Here is a 17,594-nt window from a genome sequence, read left to right on the forward strand (position 1 = left end):
GGAAATTATTGCTCTGGCTCGCGAGAATGGGGTAGTGCCACTCCTCCACATTACACTGACAATAGCCTTCAAACTCGATACGAATTCTATCAAAGTTTACCTATGCGTTTGTTTGGCTGGGTGGTAACTTGACCTCTGTTGGTGTTTGTTTGAACTTGGGCAAATTGACCCACTTGCGATTTGAACTAACATGTCGCACGATTTCATTTCGGATGCTCTGCCAATCTAGCTAATTTAGCTGTTTGTGGTTGCGTAAAACATCAATATGCAACCCACACAGAATTCTAATGAGAAAACATGAGAGCGAAAACCCGGCCACACGCTATCAAAATGTGTAAGTATTCAGAAGTGACTTTCTTCGCTCCGCGCGCGAAAACTCATCGGGCCATGTTTGAAATACTTGCAAAAAGAATACTTGAAATGGACAAAAATTCTGAAAAGCAACTTCTCTACTATTTATTTTTTCTTCCTTTTTTGACGTCATTGCTATGATTTGTTAATGCCAGGCCGTACCCGACATTTCAATTTAGGATGTTTCCCCACCGTTTGCCACATTTCATCCACTTCTTCGTCCCCCCCCCCCCGCCTCATTGTGTTATGTTTAACCACAGTCCCTCCACAATGGGTGAAGGGACTGTGGTTTAAGGTTACTTGATGAGTAAATGTCCTTAAAGTACCTTGCTGTACGTCTTCACCGTACAAGTTTGTCTGCAGGACGCATACCTGCATGGCGTCAGAGAATATTCCACTGGAGAAGAGAGCAAGGTCCAAAGCATGGGGCAAGAGACCGTTACGTGCCGTTCAACCGCTTGTGCATAAGGCCAAGGTAATTAAATTCTTTGTTTTGCGTTCACTCAAAATCCTAAAAGGTACGCTGGTAAGCGGTTAAAAACACATACAGAAAACTTAACACAAAACAACTTTGCTTTTATCGGACAATTTTTCCCAAACGACATGAATAATCCTCTCATATTGTGACGCACTGTATGATCTCTGTATGCATTTTCATGACAAATGGATCAAAATAAACAGTCATACATCGACGTTTGCTTTTCTCTTATTAGTTTTAAATTTCTTGTGTTCAATGTGCCCGCATGGCAATACAACTGCACAGCCCCTTGATGGCCTCATTAAATTCCTTAAATGTGGACAGTTTGAGGAATGGGTACACCATAACAATATACAGAAGCTGTCTTTTGTGCTCAAGCTCTTGCAATTTAACTGATTTAAGGTGGAGCTGTATGTTGCCAAAACAGTTTTTTTTCAAAGCAAAATTTCTCATCAAAGATGACAAGAAAACCCCCTCATATTATATATTTTCGAAAAGCAGAGACTCTAAAGTTTAGTATGGTAGTAATTGTTCACCCGAAAGATGAAGTGGGTGTATATTAGGGGTAAAAAACCTCAATTTTGGTATTAATGATGAAAATTAATTTAAGTCAAAAACTTGACACCATTTTCTGAAATGTAATATTTAACTTGAAAGAAGAGTACATACAGAAAAAAACGACTATTTTATTTTGCATTATCTATCATTCAAAAATGGCAAGGGTTGAAAAACTGACATTCAAAAAAGTGATTAAAATCATGATTAGTAAAATTCAAATCCCTCTTATTTAAAAAGTAAGAACTTTATTGCCAAACAAATAGCAGTTTTTTTAAGAGCATTTAAAAACATTATGTGAAAAGTTCAGAAATTTTGACCCGGGCAGAGTGGAGTTAAATTCTTTGGAAATTTTGAAATTTGGAGGAAAAGAAGCAAGGAAATCGGGTGATTTACATTCATTTGCATAAATTAACACTTCTTTATCAGAAAACTTACCGTGTGACGACTGCTTGACAAGCTAAAAGGTGAACCCTACCAATATTTTAATCTTGGGTTAAAAAATTAATTAAAATGAATAAATATTTGCAAAAAAGTGGTTTTTCAGCAATATATGCTGTGTTGGGTGAAGCGCCTCCTTAAATCTTGGGTAATGTTTATGCTCTGATGGATTGTTATAGTTTTGTTTAATGGTTTGTTTGTTTTGAAAGAAACACCAAACAAAACGGGTAACTTGAAGCCTGTGCATTGAATTTTAGAAAGATGGGACATTAGAAAGAACAAGAAACTGGTGACATTATTGACAAAAGTCTTCCCTGTAGTTTTCTCCTGGCCATCCGTAAAACCAGCACCTTTCTTTTCCATCAAATCAATGAAAACATTTCGTAATCGCCAGTATCAACGACCACTCACAGACCCAAATTTAGATGGATACTTCAGTCTATTTTCCTTGCACTTTCAAATAGCACGTAAAAGACATTTCATGTACAGGACTGATCAGTGGTTTATTTTTGTTTCAAGTTGAAATGGACAAATGAACCAAGTTTTTGACAAAACTGAAAGACCGATAAACTAGGGTTGGCTTCAACACCTTCCAAATTTTCCTTCTGCCGTACTCACACATGTACCATCGTGGTACCCTTGATATCAATCGGCCGAATGAATCGCTGTCTGTTAAAGTCCCAATTGCTCGCAATCACCATGCATTCAAGTAGCCTTAGAAAGGTTTCCTGTTTTTGTAACTTCGATCTTAAAAAAGTTAACGATTGTTTTATCATTCACTGTTACCTACGGCGACTATATATCTGCCTTCATCCATTTTTATCGCGAAGGCAAAGCCACAATAGACGGCGGGAACGTGAGGCAGCGAGTATCGACGGGGGTGTAAAGGGTACCGTTTTACGTCACTGCATGGTTCATAAGTAAAATGAGCCACAAAGTTAAAAGCAGCGACTTGTTTTTGCGACAAAAATCGCACCATTAACTGCGAAATTTCAAAAGGAAAGTTTGTGTTTTTTTTCTCAAAAATCTCCAAAAACCTCTGCGCTTGCGGACGCAAAGCAAAGAATTTACTTACTTTGGCCACAGACAAATAGTATAGATTTTTATCGCGAAGGCAAGGCCATAGTAGACGGCGGGAACGTGAGGCAGCCAGTATCGACGGAGGTGTAAAGGGTACCGTTTTACGTCACTGCATGGTTGATAAGTAAAATGAGCCACAAAATTAAAAGCAGTGACTTGTTTTTGCGACAAACCATTAACTGCGAAATTTCAAAAGGAAAGTTTGCGTTTTTTTTCTCAAAAATCTCCAAAAACCTCTGCACTTGCGGACGCAAAGCAAAGAATTTACTTACTTTGGCCACAGACAAATAGTATAGATAGACTGGTAACGCGGCATGCCTTTTGTTCCATGGTCGTCTCGGTAGACTATTGGCTTTTCATATTATAATGAGCTTCAAAGGTGTTAAACTTTTTGGAGGTTTTGTTTGTGGTTGATAATTGCACGAGATTATGCGAAAAACACGACGAGATGGCATCGTACTTCCAGTCGCGTAGCAACCATAGTTACTTTGTGAGCTCTCAGGCCAAAAACACTGCTTCACGCCAATCAAAACATAACACGCCAACAGTTTCATAAACATGTCCTTCCTTGACGCATGTGTAAAAGACGGTATGACTGACCGTAAACCATTGAGTAAAACCAGACAGTATCGATAAGACTTTCAAATTTGGTTCAAACACGTACACACTCATTATATATTCATAAAAATATGAGAGGAATTTTTAAAACGGTAAAACTCACTTTCCTGAAGCTCAAAACACTCCCGTTTTCGCCAGCACGTCAATTCCACTCAGCACCACACGACAACAACAACACAAACTTTGCCGAACATACTTTCGCTGAACAGTCGGCGAAAATCCGAAAATTACCGAAGGATGTATGGTCGGCACTCTTCCGAAAAGAGAGGCGAGAGCAACCTGAGGCGAGGCGAACATGGATGGGTTACGCAGCCGCTTCACGCCTTAAACAATACCCATTGCGACTCTGTCTATGTTTGTCTGTGCTTTGCCTTATAGGAACAGGCAACTCGCCATGCCCAGAATTTTGGGAAAAAGTTACACAGTGGAACAAAAAAAGACAAAGGGACCGACCACACCTCCTTACTTTACTTTCTTCTATAGGCAGTGTCAAGCTGCAAGAGTCCAAAACAAAGGTTTGGGGGAACACTGCCAAAAAACACATCTTTGGAAAATTCCTCCTCAAATATCCACAGCGCGATCATGATACATCAATACCGCGTATTTAATCAGCTACACACACAACACACACACAACACACACACACACACACACACACATACACGTGTACTATGACTTGTGAGATGCCAGTTATAATGACACTTATGGGACCCCTATGTTGCTTTAGTGTTAGAACCACAAAAACAAATAATTCTAAAGTATTCCAGTCAGACTACACATAAATCATAAAAGTTTTTAGAAATAAGCATAAATGACATTTCTGTAGCAGTGTAGACTTATGAAGCCATCCTGGGCTGACCTGAATTATGGATCCGATGGGTGTGATTTATATGCACCCCATAAGCAGTAAAAGTGTGGCCATTTTACAATATAGTACATAGTAAGGCCTTTGAGAGTTTATTTTTCTGCATATGTCAAATTTGACAAGAACCACATCAACTTCCATTGTTGTTGCTATTTCCTTGGCAAAATATTTAGGAACTTGATTGGTGGTCATCCACTCTCTTACTTTATCATTTTCCTGGAGTCTCTTAGTACCGCCTTTCTCTATATAGTCAGAAGAGTGAACATAGGGACGTAGATGAAAAGAAAGCACTGCAGCAATGACTAGTCAATGTACATCACCAATTTCACCAATCTACTTTCTTAGAATCCTTGCCTCACTAACTTTTGTGCTAACAGTCCGTGTCTCACTCAAAAGTCTTCATATGCATTGAATGCTCTACTGTATCTAAGAAGTTATGAAATATATATATCATAAGCTGGAGATGATGGTATATTGGTTGACAAAAAGGAAAAGTTTATAATTTCAAAATTGAATGTGATATGCAATGAATTTAAGAGGAAAAGTGGGGACATTTATACACTCATGGTATTTATAGTACGCAGTAAGACCATATGTGTGTATTGTAAGAGGAAAAGTAGGGCCATTTATACACTCATGGTATTTATAGTACACAGTAAGACCATGTGTGTGTATCTGTAAGAGGAAAGGTGGGGCCATTTATACACTCATGGTATTTATAGTACACAGTAAGACCATGTGTGTGTATCTGTAAGAGGAAAGGTGGGGCCATTTATACACTATGGTATTTATAGTACACAGTAAGACCATGTGTGTGTATCTGTAAGAGGAAAGGTGGGGCCATTTATACACTCATGGTATTATAGTACACAGTAAGACCATGTGTGTGTATCTGTAAGAGGAAAGGTGGGGCCATTTATACACTCATGGTATTTATAGTACAAAGTAAGATCTTGTTGTGTGTTTTAAGAAGAACATACCAGATTAAGAATAAAATGTCACTTCAACCTTAGACAGCAACCAACTACACACATGATGAATGATTTGTTGGTCTTATTTTTGATATCAGTTGATATGTTATCGTTGGCAGAAAAAAAGGTGTTTCATCCTTGACATCTTTCAACCAGATATGAACTGAAAATGCTCACGTTTGATCACAAATACAAAATAGCAAATTTGTTGATAGGAAACTTTGGAGAGTCTCTTCATACAGTTTTAGATAGGTACAAACAATATTCTGGCGTTTTCTGGAGTTTGGAGCACAAACTCTTGATTTGCAATGTGAAAGGTCTCTCATATAGTTAACTATGTACACAAACAATATCGACAGGAAGTTCATGGCGTCAGAAGCAAGGGTTTTGATTAAAACTGTGAAAAGTCTATTGGTACAGTTTAATAAGTACACAAATAATATCTCAAGCAAGTTAAATGGAGTTCGGAGTAAAGGTTCTTGATTTTAAGTGGTAATTGCTTAAACCCATTTAATATGCAAATTAGCTTGTAGTTGATAAAAACCTGTAACAAAGTCTCTAGATACAGTTTAATATTTACACAAATAATATCTCTAACAAACTTCATGGAGTTCAGAGGTTTTTGATTTTGAGTGCTAATTACATAATCCCATTAAATATGTAAATTAGCTTGAGGTTAATTATAAACTATGAAATGTCTCTTGATACAGTTTTATATGTACACAAACAATAACACCAGCAAGTTTCCTGATTTACAGTGCTAATTTGTTAAATTGATTAAATATGCAAATTAGCTTGTAATTAACATGATACTGCCCAATGTCTCACTTCTCAATAAGAATTTATTTGGCATGATGCTTCTTGAGCTATATTGCTATTCAGATAATAGCTGGCATGGTAAGTTTCAAGGTGATTGGTGCAGTAAATCTTGCTATATAACACTATAGTCATCATGCTTCCCATACACAACCACGTATCAGAAAAATTAAAACTGTGATAGCTTCATTAACATGGAAACCACGCCCATCAAAACCTTGTAAGTTTTAGCCATTTTGGTTCTGAACATGTGTACCAAGTTTGGTTGAAATCTTTTCAGCCGTTCTTGAGATATCATGTATACACACAGACAGACATAGCTAAACCATATGCTCACGTGTGAACACGTGAGCAAAAAATGATGCAGCAACATAGTTTTCTAACTTTTTTATTTTTCAACCAACAAGAACGTACAAAAAGCATGAAAACAACATAGGAATGAATGCAGAAATATATGCACAGCAGTGATGCCTAAGGGGATTTTGTTGCACAGCAACAGTTCTGTGGTTTGATTTTTTGTGCACTAATGCATAATTTTGACAGCTTAATATAACAGTGAGATATCTGTACAGCTTTTTTTCACTTAAATTTTCCTCTTGAGATGAAAGAAATAAAAGGTTCACCTGGCAGATCTATATTGACATGAATGAGGATGAGAAACAAATTTTTTTTTGGCTGTACTTGAAAAACAATATCAGGATATACTGGTATAAACATGAATAACTATTATCATATATTTTTACTGCAAATTGCCGACGAAGAAAGAAATTTTCACAGCCGTAATTTTTCTGTTTTGGAACAAGTCATCGTTGATGACACAGTCCCCACTTGTTAATGGGTACTTTGATTACAGGTCCTGTGATAAAAATACTTTGATACAGATGGCACTCAATGGCCAAGAATGAGCGATATTTGATCTTACTGTTTAAAAAATCAACACGTATATGTATGACATAAGTCAATGTCCAGGTAGAAACTTTGAATAAAATCAGTTGAGACGTGCCAAAGTCATGGCTCTCGACATGAAAAAAACCATAACAAAATTGCCACCATGTGGCCATATCGGACCATATCGAGAAACAAATCAAAGTACATATTTATATCGAAGTACATATGTATACTATAAGTCAATGTCCTTGTACCTACTTTGAATAAATTTGCTTGATACATGTCTAGTTTAGTTCAGGACATGGAAAATCGTAAATAAAATGGCCGCCTGGCGGCCATATTGGATCGTATCACAAAACAAATTGATGTGCATATCTATGACATTGGTTAATGTCCTTGTACCAACTTTGAATAAATCCGTTGAAACATGTCTGAGTTATGGCTTTGTACATGAAAAAATTCTAATAAAATGGCCGTCTGGTGGCCATATTGGATTGTATCGCAAAATAAATCTATGTGCATCTGTAGGTCATAGTGCTATGCCTTTGTGCCAAGTTTGAACAAAATTGGTTCAGCAGTGTCTGAGAAATATAATGTTGAATATGACGGACGGACGGACGGACGGATGCACACACGGACGGACGCACACATGGACGGGACCCAATCTATAAGTCCCCGCCGGACTTCGTCCACGGGGACTAAAAAAATAGTGTCAGGGACACTGTGCTCACATGTTTTGAATTGGTACATTCGAGAGTGAGATAAACCAGCAACCTAGCTTTTGTATCCTGAAAAGTTCTTGCAGACACATCAAAGTGTGGGTACTGATGAACGTTCACTAGTTGATTTGAACTATTCATAAATATCTATAATAAGATAAAGATGACATCTGGCCTAGAAGCTTAATATCATTTATCCTTGGCACTGGGCGTGGGAGGCACGTCACATTGGAAGGTGTTATCAACTATCAGTGTACATACTTAAGTGGACAAGCGGCCTTGGGACCAATATAGACCCTTTGTGATATATAGGACAATTGAAATGATGACACCCCCCTAGGAACCTCCATACCAAGTTTCAAATGAATTGGACCAGTGGTTTCAAAGAAGAGTTTTAAAACCACAAATTGGAAAGTTGCCCAAACATACAATTATGCAAATTTCATCACACTTCAAACAAATATGACAGAGGTTACCCCTATGAACCTACATACAAAGCTTAAAACCAATTAGAGTGCAGTTTCAGAGGAGATGATTTTTTTTTACCAACAATGGGAAAAATTGCCCCAAAACTACAAATATGCAAATTTCATCACAATATCATCAATTCCGACTTAAGATCACCCGAAGAAACCTCCATACCAAGTTTCAAATAAATTGGAATTATGGTTTCAGTAAGAAGATTTTTTTAACAAAAATGGGAAACATTGCCAAAAAAAATACAATTATGCAATTTAATCACAATATTTGAACAAGTCTGACTGATGTAACCCCTAGGGACCTCAATACCAAGTTTCAAATGAGTCAACTTGCGATAACAGAGAAGACTTTTTTACCAAAATGGCATTTTTAAAATCTAATTTGCATATTTTTGAAGAAATCACCAAAACGAAAATATCATCCGGGCGTTTACACATCTTGCATTCACACTCCAAATATCAAGTCTATAGGTACTGCGGTTCTCAAATTATTTGAGTGGACAGACATGACATACATACATACTGATGCCAACTTCAGCCTATACAATAAGCTCACATTGGTAAAGCAAAAGTAAGCTATAAAAACTTCATCAACTCCATGAAAACTAATACATAAAAATGAAGGAACAAGAATTCGATAAGGCTAAATGTAACTCTCAAAACTGTTTTACATGTGAAAGACAACCTATTTGAAAAAAAAGTGAAGAGTATGGTACATCATATATTTTTTGTCTATGTTATCAATTGCGAGTTACCACATGAGGGTTCATCACATGCTAAATTCCTGAAAACGTTGGTTTTGCTGTGTTAAAAGACAAAGCGTTTGAACAATTTTGAGAGAAAAAATTGAAGAGTACAGTACTTATTTAAATTTAAACATTTAATCAGAATTCAAATTTTGGAGTACCTCATTTTGTTCATCACATGGTTAATTCCTAACTCTGTTGGTTTTGCTTTGTGGAAGACGAACTGTTCAGACAGCACTGGGCAAAATGCTTGATATACAACAATATATACACATATACTGATTCTGTACATGTGCGAAATACGTTCAGTATACAGTACGTATGCTAATAAATTCAAACTAAGTGTACACTTAGTGTGCAAAGATCTGCATTACGTATACTCATGATCTGCATAGAAATACGCTACGCATATCAACGTATTGGAATGTTCCATATACAAAGATATACGCTGCATATGCAATTAGTATTCTGTTCCATATACATTAATATACGTAAATATGCTAAGCGCATATCAAGCATTTTGTCTAGTGCAGTTTGAAAGATAATAAATGTAGAATATGAAGAAGATGGTATTCACATATTTTGTTTTTCAAACTTAGGATTTTGGAGTTACCTCATGAGGTATATCAGAAACCGTCCCACACTCTGCAGTAAATACTACACGCGCTCTGATTGGATGATAAACAGTATGTTTTGTTCCACGCGCAAAATGTTATCCAATGGCACGACGAGTAACACACAGACAGAACTACAAAGTAAGCAGGTCAAAGTACAGTGGCAGATGACAGACTTGTCACGATTTTGGACAATGTTGTACATGTCCAATGTGAATTTAACGCATTTTGTGGTCATGTGAGAAAAAGAATCTCACACACCAAGGACCTGGGATCAGATTTCTCACACCAGTTGGGGAGCCGCAGGCTCGTGTGAGACAAAATCTGATCCAAGGTCCTTGGGGGTGTGAGATTCTATCATTCCCAACTCTATTGGTTTTGCTGTGTTCAAAGACAACCTGTTTGGACATTATTGAAAGATAACAAGTCAAGAGTATGGCACTTCAGATACTTTTTTTCAAAGTTACAGTTTTGTCATTACCTCATTAGGTTCATCACATATAAAATTTCTAACTTTGTTGGTTTTGCTGTGTTCAAAGAGAAACTGTTGGGAATATTTGGAAGATAACAAGTTGAAGACTAATAGTGATTCATGTTGACATTTTTTTCAAAGTTAAAATTTTGGAGTTGCTTGAAGATATTCATCAGATGATAAATTCCTAACACTGTTTGTTTTGATGTGCTTAAAACAACCATTTGCATATTTTTGAAAGAAAAGAAGTGAAGAATATGGTATTTCATATATTTTTTTTTCAAAGTTACACTTTTGGAGTTACCTTATGAGAGTCATTGCATGTCAAATTCCAAATTTTGTTGGGTTCTTGATATGGCCAAAAAGAACCTTCATGAGGAAACTCCAAAAAGTCTAATTTCGAAAAGAAAAATATATATGGTACCATATCTTCACTTTTTATATCAGAAAAATGTCAAGTTTGTCTTCGAACACACCGAAAGCAACAGAGCTAGGAATTTACCATGTGGTTAACCTCATGGGGTAACTCCACAATATTAACTCTGAAAAACATTTTACATACAGAAACTCAGTGTCAAGGTAATCTAACAATCTGAAAGCAAAACAGCTATCATTATACGTCTTCTACAATTTTTCTTTGCTTTCCTCTCATATGCTATTGCTCTGCTTTTTACATGCCATTGCAGCAATTTCAAATTTCTGTTGCTGAGAACTTTCTCATTTGCTAAGCATAATGTTCAGCTTCGGCCTTTGTGACTGTTTAATTATCTCTGATGTGAGACATGAAATAGCTGTCAATGGCGGCTCCTTCTGCTTCAGTTCACGGTACTTACTGGCCAACAGGCTTTTTTCGAACTATAGTGAGGAAATATAGAGAAAATGGTTCATAAAATCAGGCCTCAACAAAATTCAAATATCTGTATTTCTCTGAAGAATGGGACCCTTCCTCACTAAAATGATGTAGGGGTCCTAGTGCGAAATCGGGAGTCTGTAAAGCAAAATTTGGGGTTAACGCAATCCCTACATAAATACAAACAAACCCCACAAGGCAGCTCAATATGTTGCACACCAGTATCTGTTTGTCTTTAGCCGATTTAACGGTTGTGGGGTCACAGGTTCATGTGGAAAGCTATTTTCCCCTAGGTATTACACAAGGAAGAAAATCAAATAATATTAAACTCTATGCTATGCACATGATGTTCTGTTGATCTACTGTTACATGCTCAAGGAACAGATTTGTGATGTCACCTTCATGGCAAGTCATCCAATAGATGTTTACTGGTTACAGGTACATATATGTCAGTATATCATTGACTATCACTGACCTTCAGAAGTTTCATCATGTTCACATTGCTTCTTGTTCTTTTCTGCAGAGGACTCCATATGACTCCCTGGGTGGATAGTGTTCCTTTGCATATTCTCACTCGCAACTAATAATCATAGGAAAGAGCACCATCATGTAAGACCATGCAACACATAATACTGAACTTGCTTTTTGCAGATAATTTGCACTAGCGAGCGGCTCTCTCTGTGGCCTCTCTGCTAGGTGACTGATGCCGTATGTTGTGGGTTCGGACCCGATTGAAAACTAGCCGTATACAAAGGATATTCAAGATGAAATCTTAATTTCTTATTGCCATCTTTCCGACAGTAATGATAAATATCTGAGAGTGATAAATCATACTGTCACAAATTAATTTCAATTATATGACTGCCACAGATTCTGTATATCCCTGTATTTTATGGAAGTATTTAGCTGTCAATTGATATGTCAATCAATCAATCAATCTATCAATCAACCAATCAATCAATCAAAGCAATTTATAAGTGCTAGAATCAATTACACTGTTATTTTTGAAGGCACTGAAGTTAAAATACGTGAATTCTGTTACCATTGGAAGCAGATGGCGCCTAGTTCTCACAAAGTAGAGCACAGGGCAGCACTTATATTTTTTATCAAAGTTAACAGGCAGGCCACTACATTTAATTGCTTGGTATTTTCAGTTGTTGTGGGTGTGTGTGGCAATGCCATTTTCTTGTTCTCCTCCATAGTGAATTCCAACATACCCAGTTTTTTACAAGTCAACATATGTTGTGTCAATGTATTAGTTTCGTTGTTCTCATTTACAAATGCCATCAAATCTGGAATGATGATTTTTCAGACCTGATCTGTGTCAAGAAGATTAAAGCCCCTCCCAGTAACTCTTGAAAAACTGTCAAGGTGTATTGTCTCAGTTTTGTGTGTATTATAACAGTGGCCTCTTGTTGTATTCTGCAAACAATTGCTTGATGTAATTTATCAACACACCCATTCTGTAGTAATCACCATTGTTATTGTTGAAGTCATTGTCAATGACATAGTCCCCATTCAGAATTGTGACATCAGTCTTCATAGAGCATTCAAATGAAGTCTGTATAAGGTGTAGCAATGTACTGTGAATCCAGTGATTGTTTTCATGTCGAGGCATCAATAAATAAGTGTGATTGGATTGTATCATAAAAATGTATGACACAGGTTAATATCCTTGTACCAATTTTGAAAGAAATCAGTTGAGACGTATTGAGTTATGGCTAAAGGCATAAACAAATCATAACAAATGGCCAGCTGGCAGCTATCAATTGCATCATATGACAACAAAATTGACAGGTACATGTATTACAAAGGTTAATGTCCTTGTACCAAATTTGGAAGAAATCAGTTGAGGCATGTCTGAGTTATGGCTTAACCCTTTTCCTGCCAGACAGTATTAAGACTAAATATTACTTCCCCATCAGCCAAGTCAGTAAAAAGCGGTATTGAGCCAAAAACATGAAGTATTTTCACACACTTGGCTTGGTCTGTTATAGCATCTTTAGTAAAAAAAATCAAGTTTATAGTATTGATGTTTTCAACAGCTTTCAAATGTACAGTATTATGTTAAAATACACCATATGTTGTGTTTCATTAATTTTAACCATCTTGACCTGATGGTGAAATATGGACTTGGCAGGAAAAGGGTTCTGACATGAAAAAATCGTAACAAAATGGCTGCCTGGTGACTCTATTGGGTCGTATCACAATAAATATCAACATGAACATGTATAACATAGGTCTATGTCGTTGTACCAACTTCAAAAGAAATCAGTTGAGACATGTTTCGGTTACGCTGTGGGTTACGGCTGGAAACATGAAAAAATCGTAACAAAATGGCTGCCTGGAGGGCATATTGGATTGTATTTTAACAAAAATAGAGATGCATATGTATGACATAGGTCCATGTCCCTGTACCAATTTTGAAAGATATCAGTTGAGACACACTGGGTTATGGCTCAAGACATGAAAAAATTGTAATGAAATGGCCACTGGGCGGCCATATTGGATTGTATCAGAAGAAAAATCTACAAGCATATGTACGACATAGGTTAATGTCCTTGCACCAAATTTGAAAGAAATCAGTTGACACATGTCTTGGTTACGGCTCAAGACATGAAAAACTTGTAAAAAAATGGCTGCTAGGTGGCCATCTTGGGTCATATTGTGAAACTATTAAATCAACGTACATCTGTATGGAGTCTGGTGCTATACTTGTGCAAAGTTTGAAAGAAATTGACCAAGCCTTGTCTGAGATATCTGCGTGAACAGGGGAAGGCATGCATGTGCGCGGACTTACAGACGGAACTCAATCTATAAGTCCCTGGAGTTCGTTTGTGGGGACTAATTAATGAGGTATATGATAGTGTGCCATTAGGTGCCTTAACCTGCCATACCGGTATATGAACCATTTAGTCCTTTTAGTTATTTAATTATTCACATTTATGTGATATTAAGGCTAATGACCTTTGACCCCAGCATAATTGATGAGGTGTATGACAGTTCATCATAAGGTGCTATAACCTACCAAATATGAACCATCTAGCCCTTTAAATTACCTAGTAATTCACATTTATGTGATATTTACGGTCAATGACCTTCGACCCCAGTTGAATTGAATTGAATTGAATTTATTTGGCAATTAAAATAAAATATATAAAATGTACATTTCACATTACTGCCGAGGATAACACAAGAAAGCAATTGATGCTTATTTCCATTGTGGTCCTCGATGTTAAAAAAAACCAAAATGACGGATTTGATTTTGACAAGACGGCAATTGTTCTGCTTGATCTATTGGAATACATGGGGAAAATGTCATGACAATTATGTTTTAAAAAGTGACATATTGGCGAAATGGTTTGATCCAACGCTTCCGCACTCTCGAAGTTGGGTCCTTCATTTCATGCATAATAAGGGATTTCCTTCAAATGAAGGGCGCCCTCTCTTTAGTTTCGATGACCGTTACACCATTTTTCACGGCTAGAAAAATCTGCGAAAAACACTGCAAAAGGTTAGTATTTATGGAAATTTTCCATATCCTTGCCATTTATATTGCCTCCAGTCGTGACCTATGTAAATTTTTTCAACAATCAGGGCAAATCTTTTATAGAAATCACCAGATACGATTTTTGTAGACATGTTGACCTCGCCTTATACAGCACTACGTCGCTTGCGTTGGCAAGACATTTAATTCAATTTGCAACCAGGTTTGGTCGGATTTGAATCTCATGACTATGATTTTCTGCAAAGTTTTGGTGTTCAAAACGGACAAATATGAACTTAACACGCCTTCGAAATGAGGTCTGTTCGGTGTTAAATACCGTTAAATCCAATAAATATGGTGGCCATGCACACGCAAACAGCTTGAGACGCGTTGGTATCACATATCATTGCGTATTTTCAGTATCCCAGTTGTTGTAACCTTTATTTTTTGAGCAAAATTTGTGATCAAGAATATATATAATGATGGTTTTGTTTGTTTAAGTATGATCCAGTTTCCAAAATACAGTGTCTTTACATTTTGTTGCAGATATACTGTGGCTGCTAACCTACCACAGCCCGTTCTGGCAATGGCACATGGCTTACAATATTCACCGGTATTTTGTACCTGTATCTATGTTTACTAACAGTTTGAGTTTATGGTAAAGTTTGGCCACAAGAAATTCACGTACTTTGAAATCATTTGTCATAGTTTTGACAAATAAGAAAGCAGTGCAAGTAAGGATGCTTTATTGAGAAGTTGCATAAACTACGGTATGCCATATGCCACAGAGCATGGAAGGTTGCCCCTGACAGAAGTAACACTTGCGGCAGCAAGTCTTCTTAAATGGAGGGCAACTTAATAATATTACAGGCCAATCGCAAAAGTGGCATATTAAATTTTTTGCCAATTTTGTGACTCAAAGACTGCAATATGCAACAGCACAAAGGTTGAACCATGTGAATATTTCTTTGTCCCTGAAAAAACATCTAAACAGTGTACACAGAGCCTGGGTCAAGATTTCAAAAGCTGTTTCACATTGTCAGAAACTCCATAGTCAAGGGGTTTTAAGTTTCCAACAGGATGCTCAGTGCACAAAAAACACATTCATTGTCAAAGAAATGATACTGTTGAAAAAAGATTGATGCAGTTATGTCATGGAAAGTAAAAGTAACATTGGCCTGCTCTCTGATATTGAAATACGGTTGTCCAGAATTGGCCAGTATGTGCTAAAAAGATGCCACAAATTTGAAAAGCACCATGTAACTGTTGTGCTAGAAGGCAACGAATTTATTCTTCCTTTAAAATCATCGCTTTCATGTGATATTCAGAAAGAGGTGGCCCACAGTCTCGGTTTACAGGAGACTACCATAGTTTTAAGTTATTCTCAGAAGACCAGCCATTGTATTGCTGTTTCAAGTCACACACATTGCACAAGAAAGTGTTTTTGATCAATATCTCTGGACTTGGAGGTGTGAGGTCACATAAAGCAAAAGCTCATCCAGATAAGAATAAGTGTGGTCCATGTGGTAAATGTGGGATAGGAAAACAAACAGATGGTACCATGTTGTGGGAAAACCAGAGGAATATGTCCGAGCTGGTTAAAATCTAGGGGCATGAATGAACAGTATTGTTTCTGCAATGCGTGTCGCCTAGCTTTATATAGATAAAGAATTTTCTGGAAGAGATGGAGGGGATGATGAGAAAGCACCAATAATTGATGTCACAGAGGCCAATTGTTTATCTGTACTTTAACTGGCCCAGGTTTACACTCCACTGATGTTGATGACAAAAACCTCTTTCTCACACAGTTTAATCTCTACTCCAGTGATATCGATACTTCTGTTCCTGACATAGTGTGTCTTTGTCCAGAACACTACAATAAATGGATGGAAAAAAACTGAAAATACTGCAGCATGCCAGATTGTAGAAAGCGCATTACATCGAATGTGCGGTTTCCGTCAAATGTTGACTTAATCAATGGCTTCACCCATGATCATGGTGACTACATGAATTTTAGTTTTGATGGAAAAAGTCAACTGTGTGGAAAATGTTACATGCAACTTTACCACATTGTTGAAAAAATGAAAAAAACATCAAGTGCAATCTCTCGAGACTTATAATGACCTTTAGCAAGTCATTGAAGACATTGCCTCCAGTATCAAAAATACAACTGATATCACTGATATAGCCCTGAACAAAATGTCACTTTTTATTGGGCCAAAATTATTAAAAAGAGTCTGTCCTTCTTCAAGAGGCTAGAGATCTCTATTGTGAGATTGTAAGATAAATGTATGGATCAAAGGTGATCATGAACAAGATTTGCAGTATTATACTAGTAAATCAAATACATTCTTCAGAATGGAATAGGCAAAAATATTTGATGGCCATATTCAATTTACATCTCTACGTACTGGGTATAGGGTAAATGCAAAATATGGCACTCTAATTCTGCGTCTGGGAGCAAATGTAACTGACATGCTCCATATGCATTGCACTACTTTCACACAAAAAATTGGTTGACAAACATGAGGACACATGCAAGTAAATGGAGCAAAATCTTATAAAGACAACAAGAGATCAGTCTCCAAGCTTTACAAACATGTTACTGGCTGTAGCTGATGACATTAATAGCAGAGTATACAAACAGGCTGACAGTTTCTGTGAAAAGTATGAAACTGCTGATTTATCACAGCTTCAAATCAATGATGCTGTTACCAGCACAAATCTAGTTTTGTAAATTTCTTATTTTAGATTACAATGAACAAAAGTGAAAGATCTGATCTACATAGGAAATCATTCAGCTTGGGTGAACACTATCTTTGGTTTTACAGTCCAACATCATTAAACAAACATAAGTGTATGCTACAGGTGTTCTATAATTTGTGTCACCTTTCATATATTGCAACAGAATGTGTATATCCATTGCACTTCATACTGGCAGACTATATTGACTCATATAGTGGCTCAACTACACTAAGGGAGCCGTCATTATTTACAGCTGGGGGATCGGAGGAATTGCTTTAGAAACTCCAAAATTTCGAGTAACCCCTGCAACCATGACATGTATGTTTGAGTAACCCCCCTCTCTGCTACAGAAATTTTGAGTGACCCCTCAAAAAAAAATAATAAAAAGAATGGGAAAGTTAAATATCTATACTGTAAAT

At 36.9% G+C, this 17,594-nt stretch overlaps 1 long non-coding RNA gene across 2 annotated transcripts in view; it reads right to left on the reverse strand.

The window, feature by feature from the left end:
- Positions 1-10,374: 10,374 nt before the first annotated feature.
- The window catches only part of LOC139123290 (uncharacterized), a 35,332-nt gene continuing 28,112 nt past the window's right edge, over positions 10,375-17,594 (reverse strand). The window contains exons 3-4 of one of the 2 annotated variants that reach the window (XR_011549634.1): positions 11,419-11,523; positions 10,375-10,948 (exon numbers count right to left, since the gene is read on the reverse strand). This is a non-coding gene — a long non-coding RNA (uncharacterized lncRNA). The remainder of the gene's footprint in view (positions 10,949-11,418; positions 11,524-17,594) is intronic. The other variant, XR_011549633.1, reaches the window with a different exon arrangement.

The sequence above is a fragment of the Ptychodera flava genome, chromosome 22, assembly GCF_041260155.1.
Source record: "Ptychodera flava strain L36383 chromosome 22, AS_Pfla_20210202, whole genome shotgun sequence".
Classification (NCBI taxonomy): domain Eukaryota; kingdom Metazoa; phylum Hemichordata; class Enteropneusta; family Ptychoderidae; genus Ptychodera; species Ptychodera flava.